The 14,167-nt window shown below is 41.6% G+C and overlaps 1 protein-coding gene and 1 long non-coding RNA gene across 2 annotated transcripts in view; one reads left to right on the top strand and one right to left on the bottom strand.

The window, feature by feature from the left end:
- fbxl16 (F-box and leucine-rich repeat protein 16) overlaps positions 1–12,923 on the bottom strand; it is a 66,424-nt gene extending 53,501 nt beyond the window's left edge. The window contains exon 1 of the mRNA XM_061712292.1: positions 12,533–12,923. The gene's annotated coding sequence lies outside the window, so the exon portion shown is untranslated. The remainder of the gene's footprint in view (positions 1–12,532) is intronic.
- LOC133422458 (uncharacterized) lies at positions 4,299–5,465 on the top strand. Its single transcript, XR_009770742.1, has 4 exons — positions 4,299–4,319; positions 4,465–4,558; positions 4,748–4,856; positions 5,245–5,465. It is a non-coding gene; the product is annotated as an uncharacterized LOC133422458 (long non-coding RNA).
- Positions 12,924–14,167: the final 1,244 nt, after the last annotated feature.

Genomic DNA, 14,167 nt, shown 5'->3' with positions numbered 1-14,167 from the left:
TCAAAGGCACTGATGCGGTCAGGTGTCCAGTCCACTGGGTCACAGCCTTTCTTTTTTTGCAAGGCTCCATAAAGCGGCTGCAGGAGGTGGGCGGCGCGAGGGAGGAAACGGTTATAAAAATTAATCATACCCAAAAACTCCTGCAGCGCCTTAACCGAGGCCGGGCGGGGAAACTCTGCCACCGCTTGAACCTTAGACGGCAATGGAACTGCACCCTGAGCTGAAATCCGGTGCCCTAAAAAAATCAATAACCGGCAGGCCGAACTGGCACTTAGCCAGGTTGACAATAAGGCCGTGTTCATCTAGCCTCTGGAAGACCAGTTTGAGGTGTGCCAAATGCTCTTCTGTTGAGGAACTGGCCACCAAAATGTCATCGAGGTAAATGAACACGAACGTGAGGTCTCGCAACACAGAGTCCATCAGCCTCTGGAAGGTCTGCGCCGCCCCCTTCAGGCCGAAGGGCATGCGCAGAAATTCAAAAAGCCCAAACGGGGTAATTACAGCGGTCTTAGGCACATCCTCTGCTCTCATGGGAACCTGGTGGTAACCGCGTACTAAATCCACCTTTGAAAAGATGGTTGTCCTTGCTAAATGCGCGGAAAAATCCTGAATGTGTGGGACTGGATAGCGGTCATGCACTGTGACGTTGTTAAGACGGCGAAAATCCCCACACGGGCGCCACGAACCGTCTGCCTTGAGCACCATGTGAAGCGGTGAGGCCCAGGGGCTCTTGGAGCATCTAACTATGCCTAAACGCTCCATAGAGGCAAACTCCTCTTTAGCAATGGCTAATTTCTGTGTGTCTAACCGACGAGCACGCGCACAAAACCGGGGGCCCCGTGGTGGTGATGTAATGCTCGACGCCGTGCCTGGTTGTCGCGGTGGAAAAAACAGGTTTGATCAGACGTTGGAACACGTTACCTGCCGCTGAAAAACTAGCATGTGCTAGCGGTCCAGATCCCCCAGTCTCACACGGGAAAGTCATAAAAGTCACTGCATCGATCAATCTGCGGTTTGCAACGTCCACCAGCAAACCGTTAGCACACAGAAAATCAGCACCGATGATAGGAACAGCAACGCTGGCGATGACAAAGTCACTCTCAAACCGGCGTCCGTTGAAACAAACGAAAAACATCGGACTGGCATAAGCTGGAGAAGGGAATCATTACTGGATGCACAATTTCAGTAATCCTCTTCGCACTTGCCATGAACATGCTGGCGAAGTCTGCTGAGGTTCAGTGCAGAGGGCCTCTCACCAAGTCCGGCATCAGGCAGCCGCCCATCAGGGCCTTCATGGACGACCTGACAGTGACGACACCGAACGTCCCAGGGGGGAGGTGGATCCTGAAGGGCCTGGAGGAACTAACCAGCTGGGCCCGCATGACCTTCAAGCCTGCAAAATCCAGATCCCTCGTGCTGAAGAAAGGAAAGGTCACCAACAAGTTCCACTTCTCACTTGGCAGCATCCAGATACCGTCCATCACCGACAAACCAGTGAAGAGCCTGGGGAAGGTGTTTCATTGCAGCTTGAAGGACAAGGCAGCCATCCACGCGACCAACCAGGAGCTGGAGGCTTGGCTAGCCACCGTGGACAAGTCAGGTCTACCAGGCAAGTTCAAGGCCTGGGTGTACCAACATGGCATCCTCCCAAGGATCCTCTGGCCCCTCTTGGTGTACGAGGTCCCGATCTCCACTGTTGAGGGATTTGAAAGGAGAGTCAGCAGGTTCCTGCGGAAGTGGCTGGGCTTACCCCGGAGCCTGAGCAGCATCGCCCTGTATGGGAAAAACAACATGCTGAAGCTCCCCATCAGCAGCCTGAATGAAGAATTCAAGGTGAGCCGTACTAGGGAGGTGCTGCAATACAGAGAATCATCTGACCCAAAAGTCTCTCAAGCTGGGATAGAAGTCAGAACGGGGCGGAAATGGAAGGCAGCAGAGGCCGTGGATGTTGCTGAATCACGGCTGCGGCATAGGGCTCTGGTTGGGACAGTGGCTCGGGGAAGGGCAGGCCTGGGTAGCAGTACAACACCTCGCTACGACAAGGCAGAGGGGAAGGACAGGAGAGCATTGCTCCAGGAAGAGGTGCGGGCAGCAGTGGAAGAAGAGCGAGCCAGCACGATGGTTGGAATGCGGCAGCAGGGAGCCTGGACGCGGTGGGAGCAGGCAGCAGAGCGCAAAGTCACTTGGACTGAGCTGTGGAGAGCCGAGCCCCAGCGCCTAAAATTCCTGATCCAGGCCGTCTATGACGTGCTGCCAAGCCCATCTAACCTGTTCTGTTGGGGGAAGGTGGAGTCACCGGCTTGCGCTCTGTGCCAGAAGAGAGGGACCCTGGAGCACATCTTGAGCTGCTGTCCGAGAGGCCTGAGCGAGGGGTGCTACCGCTGGCGTCATGACCAGGTCTTAAAGGCTATAGCAAACACCATCTGCAGCGGAATTGCCCACTGCAAGCGCCTCCGCCCAGAGAAGGCCATCTCCTTCATCAGAGCTGGAGAAGAACCACCAGCTGTTGCCAGGACCTCCTCCTCTGGCCTGCTATCAATGGCACAAGACTGGGAGCTGAAGGTTGATTTGGGGAAACAATTAAAGTTCCCGGACAACGTGGCCATAACATCACTAAGGCCAGATGTGGTGCTGACCTCAGCAACCTCCAAGCAGGTCGTGCTCCTGGAGCTAACGGTCCCTTGGGAAGACCGCATCGAGGAGGCCAATGAGAGGAAGAGGGCTAAATACCAGGCTCTGGTAGAGGAGTGTCGGCTCAACGGGTGGCGAGCAAGATGTGAGCCCATTGAGGTGGGATGCAGAGGGTTCGCAGGCCAGTCTCTCTGCAGGGCCTACAGTATGCTGGGCATCACCGGAGCCAGTAAGAGAAGGGCCATCAAGGAGGCCACAGAGGCAGCAGAGGTTGCCTCACGTTGGCTGTGGATCAGGAGAGGAGATCCGTGGGTAGGGTAGCGCTACCTGGACACAAGCTGGGGGATTGATCACCCCCGGCTGGGTCGCCTGGAAGAGAGTGTATGACGTTGAAATGACCCGAAACACTCAATGACCCCAGGTAACATCACTGATGATGTGTCCAGGTTGCATCACTAGTTGATGTATGTTACTAAGAATTGAAACCAGTACTTTTATACTTTTACTCGAGTAAAAAACTTGAGATGATACTTCAACTTCTACAGGAGTATTTTTAAGCTCTAGTATCTATACTTCTACCTGAGTAATGATTGTGAATACTTTTGACACCTCTGTAAAAAAACACACACACACACACACACACACACACACACACACACAGAAAAAAAACTGCTTTAATAAGATATTTAAACATGGGATTTCTGATAAACAGTTATTATTAATGTGAATATGATGACAAAGGAGGTAGAGCCAAAAATAGATCAGTGAAAACAGTTGCGGTGCGACCTGGATGCTCCTCCCCCCTCTGTCCTCCTCTCCTCCTTGCGCGCACTTGTCACGTGTCAAAGCTGATTTATGGTTCTGCGTTACACCAACCCTACGGGCGCGTCGCCGCGTACCCTACGCCGTAACCTACGGCGTAGACTCTGCGTCGATTTAACGCAAAACCATAATTCAGGCTTCACCCGTTACCGCAAATCTTCACACACTCCTCAGCAGAAATTTTTCTACAAAACGGCAAGATATAGATCTACACTTTTTACACAGAATGGAGAAAACACAATAGGTTTCGAAATATCTAGCTCCCATTGGTCGTTTATATCGTTGAAAGAAAATAGAGGTTATAGACCCCTTTCCAGCCTACGTCATCACAGGATGCGCGCGCATTGTTGCGGCGGAAGAGCGGAAGAAGTTGTATGAGTTTGACTCGTTTGACTAGAGCAGTGCTTCTCAATCCTGGTCCTCGCGTACCACTGTCCTGCATGTTTTAGATGTTTCCCTGCACCAACACACCTGATTCTAATTAAAGGTCCTCATCAGCTTGTCACCAAGGTCTGCACAGTTCTGTTGATGACACACGTACTTTTATCACGGTGTGCTGAAGCAGGGAAGCATCTAAAACATGCAGGACAGTGGTACTCGAGGACCAGGATTGAGAAACACTGGACTAGAGCGAGGGAAGATTTGTTTCTTAAGTTGCGTTTTTGGAGTTGCAGTAACGTTATAGAAGAACAACATGCCCACCAGCTGTTGTGTGTACGGGTGTACAAATCGAAATCCTGAGGAACATAATTTTTTTGCAATTCCCAGAGGAAACAGGCCATTTCCAAAGCACCGTAGGAGCCTGTGGCTGCAAGCCATCACAAGAACCGACTGGACCGAGGACATCAGTGCTCATTTCATATCTGGTGAGTTATCGTGGCTATCTGGTTTAGCTTTACTTGAATGCCTTTAATTGAGTAACTGTAAGTAGAGTAAGTGTATTGTAAGTGTTTGCTACCATAGACTGTAGATCTGGTGTTATTTGGCTAATGTGTATCTTTCTTTTTACAGGTGAGATGTCACTGGACCACGAGAGTCCTGATTTTGTGCCCTCTATTTTTTCATACACTAAACAAAACCAAAACCCCGATGCAAAGATCAAAAGGTAAAATACAATAAATAAAACCTAGCTGTTTGTGTTTTTAGCTTAACCTAATGACATGATTAACTCATGAATATTAAGGGTTTACTTATTTTGGTATTAAGCAAACCATAACCGATAATTAAGATGGGAATGTATTGTATTACAGCTTGAGATCAGTATTTTTGTTCATTTGAGTTTTTTTATGTGAAGGTACCAAAGAAAAAAGAAATGGAGTGAAAGACTTCTGGTTGCTCCACCAAACCAACCTGCTCCTGCTCCTGGAACTCCAGAGGAATCACCGGCATGGATCACAGTCCTAGTAAGTGTAGCCACTGTTGTGTCATTTCAAGTCTCATTGCATTGTATAATGGTTCAACCATGCTGAGTATTCTCCCCCTATGCTGATCTCCACATCCATTCTTTTCTTTACAACCCATATTTATGCACAGTGTAGACTAACACAGTCGCCAATTCATCTTAGGTCTATGTATGTGACAAATAAAATCTCCTTGTCCCTGTCCGTTTCTCCTCTCCTATTCACAACTGTCCTCTACTGATTCCAATGCCCCTCTTATGTTCTCTATACACCTCTCCATCCATCCATCCATCCATCCATCCATCCATCCATCCATCCATCCATCCATCCATCCATCCATCCATCCATCCATCTCGTCTTCAATTCTCAACTGTTCTCTTTTCTGCTAAAGCTGAAGAGGACATCCCAGTCACGAGGACAGAATACAATGACCTGAACCTGAGGTACACCGAGCTGAAGAGTGACCACGTCAACCTGCAGGAAAAGTATCAACAGCTGCGAGATGAAAATGAGAGACTTAAAGAGGAGCTGAAGAAGTCTACATTTTCATACTCAAATATTAAGTGCAACATGGTACAACTGTTGTTTATCACTGGAATAACATCTGTGCTCTTTGACTGGTTGTGCACCAAAATTGCAGGAAGTGTAAAAATATTCAGGAAGAAGCTCTCTCTACAGGATCATCTTTTGATAGTGTTAATGAAATTAAGGTTGGGCCTAACTAACACTGATTTAGCCTATAGGTTTAAGATCTCGAAAGCTACCTTGCAGCTCATGGTGCCACCCTTCGCATTCCAGCTTTCACCAAAGGCAAACAGCAACTTTCTGCACAGGAGGTCGACACATCAAGACAACTGTCACGTGTCAGGATACATGTCGAACGTGTTATAGGGAGATGGAAGAACTTCAGAATTTTGCAGACAAGAATTCCACTGTCACAGGCTGACCTTCTAGATTATATTGTTATTGTGTGTGCTAGTCTCACAAACCTTAGCAAAAGTGTTGTTCCGAAAAAATCTAAGAAATAAGGGTTCTGAATAATAACATCAAGTCTGACATTTTTGTATTTTCTCATCAGTGATTTGGAGCTGTGACTATGAATTGAATATCAGCCATTAATGATTTACTTGACTATTAAAGTTTTGCTAATAAACTACCGGAGTTATTTGTTTTTTCTCACTGATTGTGTAAATGTATTGATTATTTTCTCTTTTTAAAGCTACAAACATCCAACTTCCACAGCTGTAAATATGCTGCACAAATATATTCACTATATGTGTAGTATATCAAACTCAGGTATATTATAGATATATTAATCCCCACAAACCCTCAAATAAAAATAATGAATTTACCTAAAAATAATGAACTAAGTTTTAAAAAACAGTATTTTGCATTATATGCCTTTTAATGTTTTTCTTTTAATCGTATTAGTGGGAATAGGTTTCTGTACATTAATGGTGATAATGTGAGATGCAGGATGGACAATGAAGCTCATATAATTTTTCATTTTTCATTTTTTTTTAAATAACTATCAGCTTCATTCAGCCAGCACAGACAAAGGTAAACATGACATGGCTTTCATTCAAAGGCAATGCTTAATGAAACTCAATAAGAAACAAAGGGGACACAGTAAATTAACAAAAATAATAAGATAAATTAAATAAATATGAAATAATAAAATAACTTAAAATGTCTAGTGTATAAAATACATTCAGTTGACTGTCATAATTCTTTACAAACTTCAGCTGTGACAGCTGCTGACAATGTCGCAGCTTCTCCTGAGTGTAAACACTAGGTTTCTCAACCAAATACAGATGAATATCCGGCCATTGGACATCGGGCCACTTTGTGATATCTTCCTCCCACTCTGTAGTCCCGTAAGGATCAGGAAGTTGCTTTCCATCTGCCAAAGTTAGTTTAGTAACGTAATTTCCATGATCTTTTTCCGTCAATCGGCTGGTGTAAAGTGACATGAACTCCGGCGTTCTGCCGCAACAATGCGCGCGCAGCTTGGCTACGTCATACTTGTTTACAAACACGGAAAGGGGTCTATAGTAGGCTACGTGAAAAGGAGTTCTTTGTATCTGCACTCGATTGCTGTTCCTGCGGAAGACCCGGATGTCTGGCACAGTAGGATTGAAATTGAATTGCAAGAACTGAATTTGAATTGTGAGAGCTGAATGTAGGTTCAGTTTTTCGGAATATAGATTCAGTTTTTCAATGCAATGATTCAAATTAAACAATACAAATTCAAATTATGTGATTCAGATTCAGTTTTTTGATGAAATTATTCAAGTTGAGCAATTCAAATTCAAATATAAATTATTCAAATTCAGTTTGTAGTGGCACATATTTCTGCCCATATAAGGGATGGAAAGGGGGGATGGCAGTTTTACAGGGGGGATGATTTGGACCGTTTTTATTTCGGGGGGGGGGGATGATTTGGACCGTTTTTATTTCAGGGGGGATGATTTGGACCGTTTTTATTTCAGGGGGGATGATTTGGACCGTTTTTATTTCAGGGGAAATGCCATCTCCCCTCATCCCCCCTAAACTCCAGTACTTGCTATACCTAGCTGACCTGTCCCAGCACAACAACTGTACTCACAAATATAGGTTGGAAAATCCTGGATCATACTTGTCATCCACCTCCAATTCTGTTACTAAGACAGTGTAAGTGTGAAAAGTCCCAGTGATGGACTGGGACCCTCCAGGGTGGACCCCTGCCCTGGCCTGTAATGAGCTGGGCTGGGCTCTGGCAGACCCCCGTGACCCATGCAGGATTAGATGGGTATGGATGGAAGTCTCAAAAGTATTTAGTTTGAGTGCAGTTCCCAGGAGAAAGCATTTGAAAGACATCAGGAAGCTGCATATTCTTATAGCCATTTGGTGTTTCTACATTTTTCTTAATGTGGTGTTTCTGACATTCTCAATATCCACAAGTCACTGTATAAATCCACAGTGCGGTTTTACTTTTATGTATGTGTATTTTTCAATGGCAAGAATAAATATTTTGAAATCCAACCACATCAATACTCACTGAAATCATTCATAAGCTTGTGGGCCTGGGGATGCATTTTTTTCAGTATATAAGTTTTCAGAGAATCTCCCAACTAGTAAAACAAAAAAAAAAACGAAACATTTTGATGGTTGGCCTATATATTCCGTTAAAAGTCTGCAATGGAGCCTGCACTCATCAAATCATTGGCATTGTTACTTGCCATAGTACCAATAAAAGATATCCAAAGTAGTGAGGTGGTCACATACGTCAGTGTGTTATATCTAACGTTGGAAACAGAAAACTTCTCATTGCAACAACACTCAGAAATTAATATGTATGTATGTATGTATGTATGTATGTATGTATGTATGTATGTATGTATGTATGTATGTATGTATGTATGTATGTATGTATGTATGTATGTATGTATGTATGTATGTATGTATGTATGTATGTATGTATGTATGTATGTATGTATGTATGTATGTATGTATGTAATAGTTATATCAACATTTATGACAAGCACACATCTATAAAAAAATTCATTTAAACATGAAAACAATTCCTAGCTTAAACTGGCTAACCCATGGCTTCAAAACTTTTCCTTTCTTAAAAGAACATTTTTGCGCCCAGATTTGGAAAATGTGTCATGGGTGCAACCTTCATACTCAGCTCTGCTGCTCTTCCCACAAATGCACCTTCCTGACAAATGTAGCCATTTAAAAGAGAAGTAAACATGCTTTATATAAGTATAAGATTTATTGCCAAGAAGCAAAAATAGAACAAAGAAAAGATCTAGCAAAACACACATTTAGTTACTTTTTGTTCTCAGTTTATACATATCTGTATAAACATACAGGACTGTATCAGAGTGATAAAGTTCTGTAATGCAATTAAAAAAACATTTTAAGACTAAGATTCCCAGAATATTCTAATTTTTTGAGATAGGATATTTGAGTTTTCTTAAGCTGTAAGCCATGATGAAAAAAATGATCAGAATACATAAAATGTACAGGACTGTCTCAGAAAATTAGAATATTGTGATTTTCTGTAATGCAATTACAAAAACAAAAATGTCATATATTCTGGATTCATTACAAATCAACTGAAATATTGCAAGCCTTTTATTATTTTAATATTATTGATCATGGTTTACAGCTTAAGAAAACTCAAATATCCTATCTAAAAGAATTAGAATATTCTGGGAATCTTAATCCTAAACTGTAAACCATAATCAGCAATATTAAAATAATAAAAGGCTTGCAATATTTCAGTTGATTTGTAATGAATCCAGAATGTATGACATTTTTGCATTACAGAAAATAAAGGACTTTATCACAATATTCTAATTTTCTGAGACAGTCCTGTATATGTATAAGTCGACAATTGTGATTTGTATCTACTGACCCACCTACCTCCATGAATGGCACTATATGGCAAGTTATTATTATTATTATTAGTAGTGGTAGTATTATTACAATTGCAGGTTATTTATATAATCGGACATTAATTTGTTCTTGCTAAAGATTGTGAATTATTGGTAAGTGAACAACTGAAAGATTACTTAGTATTTAACAGTATCTTATCAGACTATCAGCTTGTTGTCTTCAGAAAAGAGCACAGTGCGACTAGCAGCCTTAAAAGTAATAAATGCAACACTGTTTACAGTTTTTATCATCCAGTTTAAGTGACTTCACACTAAAAATCACACAAAACAAAAGTAAAGAATGAGTAGCAGCTTTGATAGTAGCGTTGGACAGTCTCAACATGCCTTTCAGACACTCCAACACTACTATAACTTATGTAGATTTACTTCTAATCACCTTATAGTAAATGAGGGTTTTTCTCAAGGATCAGTTATTGGACCACATCTGTTCATTTTAGACAACATTGGCACCTATCTTATGAAAATATTTCCTTTGTAGTGTGATAATACTGAAATGTACAGCGCTGCCTCTACACCTGATCAGGACCTGTATTAGCTACAAGACTACAGGTCTCTGATATGACTGTACAGATGTGCTACATCCAGCGTTACAGGGTTAACTTTTGTTTTTTAATTTAGAAGGAAGTCTTGCCTTTCTTTCTAAAGACAAAAACACACTTGTCCCTGCTAATTTTGTGTGTCTGCCAGACTGTGGTAATGCCATTCTCATGCATGCCTCCTCACAATTCTTATGTTAACATGCACAGGACCAAGTCTCCCACGAGGCCCTGAACCTCATCACTGACCTTAGAATATTTCCTCCCCACCGTACTTTGTTTCTGATTCTTCAAACTGTATCAAAAGTCTGAACTGAGGTTAAAAACCTACATGAACCTTATTTTGTTGATTCAAATGTATTTTAAATACTCTTTTAAATACTACTAGATGCATCTGGCTGTTATGAATGATTCTCCCCAGTCCTTTCCATATCCAGTCCTGAAGATTTAAGTGCTGTCTGCTGCTTTACCTGCTTTACAATTTAGACCTTAATGCTGGCAGTGTTTGTGGTGTACAGGACTGTCTCAGAAAATTAGAATATTGTGATTTTCTGTAATGCAATTACAAAAACAAAAATGTCATACATTGTGTATTCATTACAAATCAACTGAAATATTGCAAGCCTTTTATTATTTTAATATTGCTGATCATGGTTTACAGCTTAAGAAAACTCAAATATCCTATCTCAAAAAATTTGAATATTCTGGGAATCTTAAACTGTAAACCATAATCAGCAATATTAAAATAATAAAAGGCTTGCAATATTTCAGTTGATTTGTAATGAATCCAGAATGTATGCCATTTTTGTTTTTTTAAATGCATTACAGAAAATAAAGAACTTGATCACAATATTCTAATTTTCTGAGACAGTCCTGTATATCAACATTGTATTTATATAATGCAATCGTGTGCCTGTCTTGGCAAATAAATAAAAGATTTTCATCTATGGTTAATAAACGGACGAATAAATGAAACATAAACCATGATATGAGCATACGTGAAGCAACGCTCTTCTTGTTGCAGTATGCTACTGTTAGGATTACCTGACTGAACTCTGTCATTTGAACAACGGCCATTAGCAGTTGTATTATAGGACTGTAAAATGTGAGTATTGGTAATCCAGATGAAGACTTTCCGCTGTTCCTTGTGTAAATGTGTTTATCGCTATCTGAAAGGGTCATTTTGACCGAGAAGAACTGCATGAACCACATTGTCAATATCCTTGTACTCTGCAAAATCAATTCAATTCAAAAATACTTTTTTAATCAGCCAGGCGAACTTCATGTTTTAATATTACTGGAAATGATTCCTCTAATGTGAGTTTTGCTGTTGTGTCTGTGATTTATATTCTGCCATTTATCACTGTTTTCATCAGACTTCAGTTATCTTGAAATATATTTGCTGACAATTAAGGTGTTAATAGATGTACATAAAATTGTGTTCATGAGTTTTAAAAATATAAATGTAACAAAAAACCAAAACCAGCAGCTTGAAGAGTTTTTAAAAACTTGAATACAGTCATCAACACAATTCAGTCTTTTAAAAAGCCTGCCACGAAAGAAGAACATTAACCAGTTTAAAAACAAATATAAATACATGATTTTTACAAGGTACAAAGAGGAAGGGGTTTAGCCTTTAGGGGCCTGATATAACACTATTAGGTGAACGGGTAGATTAGTTTATATTTATGTACAAATAACAATATATATTATATATTATATATATATATATATATATATATATATATATATATATATATATATATATATATATATATATATATATGTGTGTGTGTGTGTGTGTGTGTGTGTGTGTGTGTGTGTGTGTGTGTGTGTGTGTGTGTGTGTGTGTGTGTGTGTGTGTGTGAAAACGTGAAAACGTGAAAACGTGTGTAAGTAGATATATACATACCGGTAGATATAGAGCTGATGGAGTTAATATAGAGATAGTATGGTGTAAATAAGTATATTTATATAAATATTTACATAGGCCTTTGTGTACAAATATATAGAAATCCTCAACTATGTGTATGTATGTACAGGTACGTGTGTGAGTATAATAGTAATAATAATAATAAATGATTAGTGAATGGGGGTAGGATTAAATAAGTTTACACTTCTTTCTACTCCTTTTTCGCACATGTAATTAAGATATTAAGTGTTAAAGTATGAAATTCTTTGTTTTGTTGTTTTTTTTTTGTTTGCTTTGTTTTGTTTTCTTATCTTCTCTTTAATTGTTGTCTTTTACATGTACAAAATAAAATCAAAACCAAATCAAATCAAAAACTGGTTAAAGGGCCAACAGAGACAGAGCTGATGAGAAATAGAGGCAGAACAACAAAGAAAGAGAGAGAAACTCCTCCAGATCACAGAAGTGAAGAGGAGCGGGTTGCGTCACCGGCAGACGCTGACGTCATGCTGTTTGTTAATAATACGCAGCTCGATGCGGCTGATCAGGTCGGTCCTCCCAAGGCCCGAGCAGGTCCAGCCCCCCGGTGAGGGGGTCCCGGCTGTGTGTGGACCTGCCCGGGCCCGGGGCCCCGCAGCCCTCCCCCACCCCCCCCCCCCCGACCGGGGTGCTGGGTGGAGGATGTTGCGAGCGGAGCGGCCAACGCCATCCATCACCAGCACAAACCCCCACTCACAGCCTCCTCCTCGGGCCTGTTCCCGCAGCATCTCTCCGTCACTGCCTTACCTTTCACGTGAAAATTCACTCGAGCATTAATCCATGATAAGCACGCCGTTGTCCGCCTCTCGATCACGTTTTCCCAACGTCGCAGCAGCAGAAAAAGAGGAGCTAAAGGCGGTCCGGAGCTGGCCCTACGTGCGTCGCTGAGCCAGAGATGCGCCCGCCGAGCCCATAGGCGCAGCAAGAAGAACGGCGCTACAATGAAAAATCGATTCAAACGAGAGGTTAAATGATAGTCAATACTGCCCCTCTGTAAAACCCGTTCGACATGAAGCAAAAGAGCAGCTGTTTGGTGTTTTCAGTCGCTTATTCCTCCATAACAGAGTGGCCCTCTCTGTCCCGTTATATCCCGTGCACGCATCCATCCGCGGAGGCAGCGGAGCAGCGATGGCTCATTTAAAGAGATAGAGCTGGAAGCTGGAGCGGAGCTGCGCAGCCCACAGTCCACAGCCTCTTATGCAACCAGAGCAGCAGCATCTGTAGTCTGGAGTCCTGAAAACTAAAGTTCATGTGTTGCTGTTCCTCCACGGAGGTGTTTTTGCTCACCTGACTCACATTTAGCAGAGAGGGTCATTGGCTTGGCCAGTGTTTGGGTGGGTGGGGGGTGGGGGAGGGGGGTCAATTATTATTATTATCCAGCAATTCACTTTAATACAAAATAACAAAATGAACTGAATAAAATAAGTATCTTTCTTAAACAGAAACCTGTCCTGCTTAACTTAAAATTGTGTAATATAAACAGTACTGGAGTTGAGGGGGATAAGGGGGGATGAGGGGGGATGGCATCCCCCCTGAAATAAAAACGGTTCAAATCATCCCCCCCTGAAATAAAAACGGTCCAAATCATCCCCTTCTGAAATAAAAACGGTCCAAATCATCCCCCTCTGAAATAAAAACGGTCCAAATCATCCCCCCTGAAATAAAAACGGTCCAAATCATCCCCTTCTAAAATAAAAACGGTCCAAATCATCCCCCCTGAAATAAAAACGGTCCAAATCATCCCCCTCTGAAATAAAAACGGTCCAAATCATCCCCCCTGAAATAAAAACGGTCCAAATCATCCCCCCTGAAATAAAAACGGTAAAAATCATCCCCCCTGTAAAACTGTAAAATCTTCTTATTACAAGCAAAAAAATCTTGTTCCACTGGCAGATTTTTCTACTTATTATTCAAGTGAAAATCTACTTGAAACAGGTGAAAATTGATGTTTTTTCCAGTGATGAGTCTTGTTTTTAAGTGTAATGAGACTTTTTTACTAAAATGAGACATTTTAACTAGAAATAAGACAAATATTCTTGTTAAGATTTTGAGTTTTTGCAGTGATCCATTTTTCTTATCCTGTGAAGGGCAGAGTCATATTGATAAGTTCAGAAAAGTGTTTTTTATTGTTGTGTTTTGATGTATTTGATGTAAGCCCAGTGGATATTTCAAGCTTAGTGGATATTTCAAGCTTACAGAAGGCTGCATTTAACTGCTGCTATGTCATTCCTGCAGTATTTCTGCAGCTGTTTTGGTCACTGCTATTATTTGTAATATATTATATTATTTGTAATCAGCACAAATTATCTGTCCCCATATGATCAAATCCACCATCCCCCCTGATTTTTTTTACAAATCGTGTACTGAATATAAAACAATAGA

Source organism: Cololabis saira, chromosome 21 (genome assembly GCF_033807715.1).
Source record: "Cololabis saira isolate AMF1-May2022 chromosome 21, fColSai1.1, whole genome shotgun sequence".
Taxonomy (NCBI): Eukaryota; Metazoa; Chordata; class Actinopteri; order Beloniformes; family Belonidae; genus Cololabis; species Cololabis saira.
Note: the sequence above shows the minus strand (reverse complement) of the source record. Positions and strands in the feature narration are given on the sequence as shown.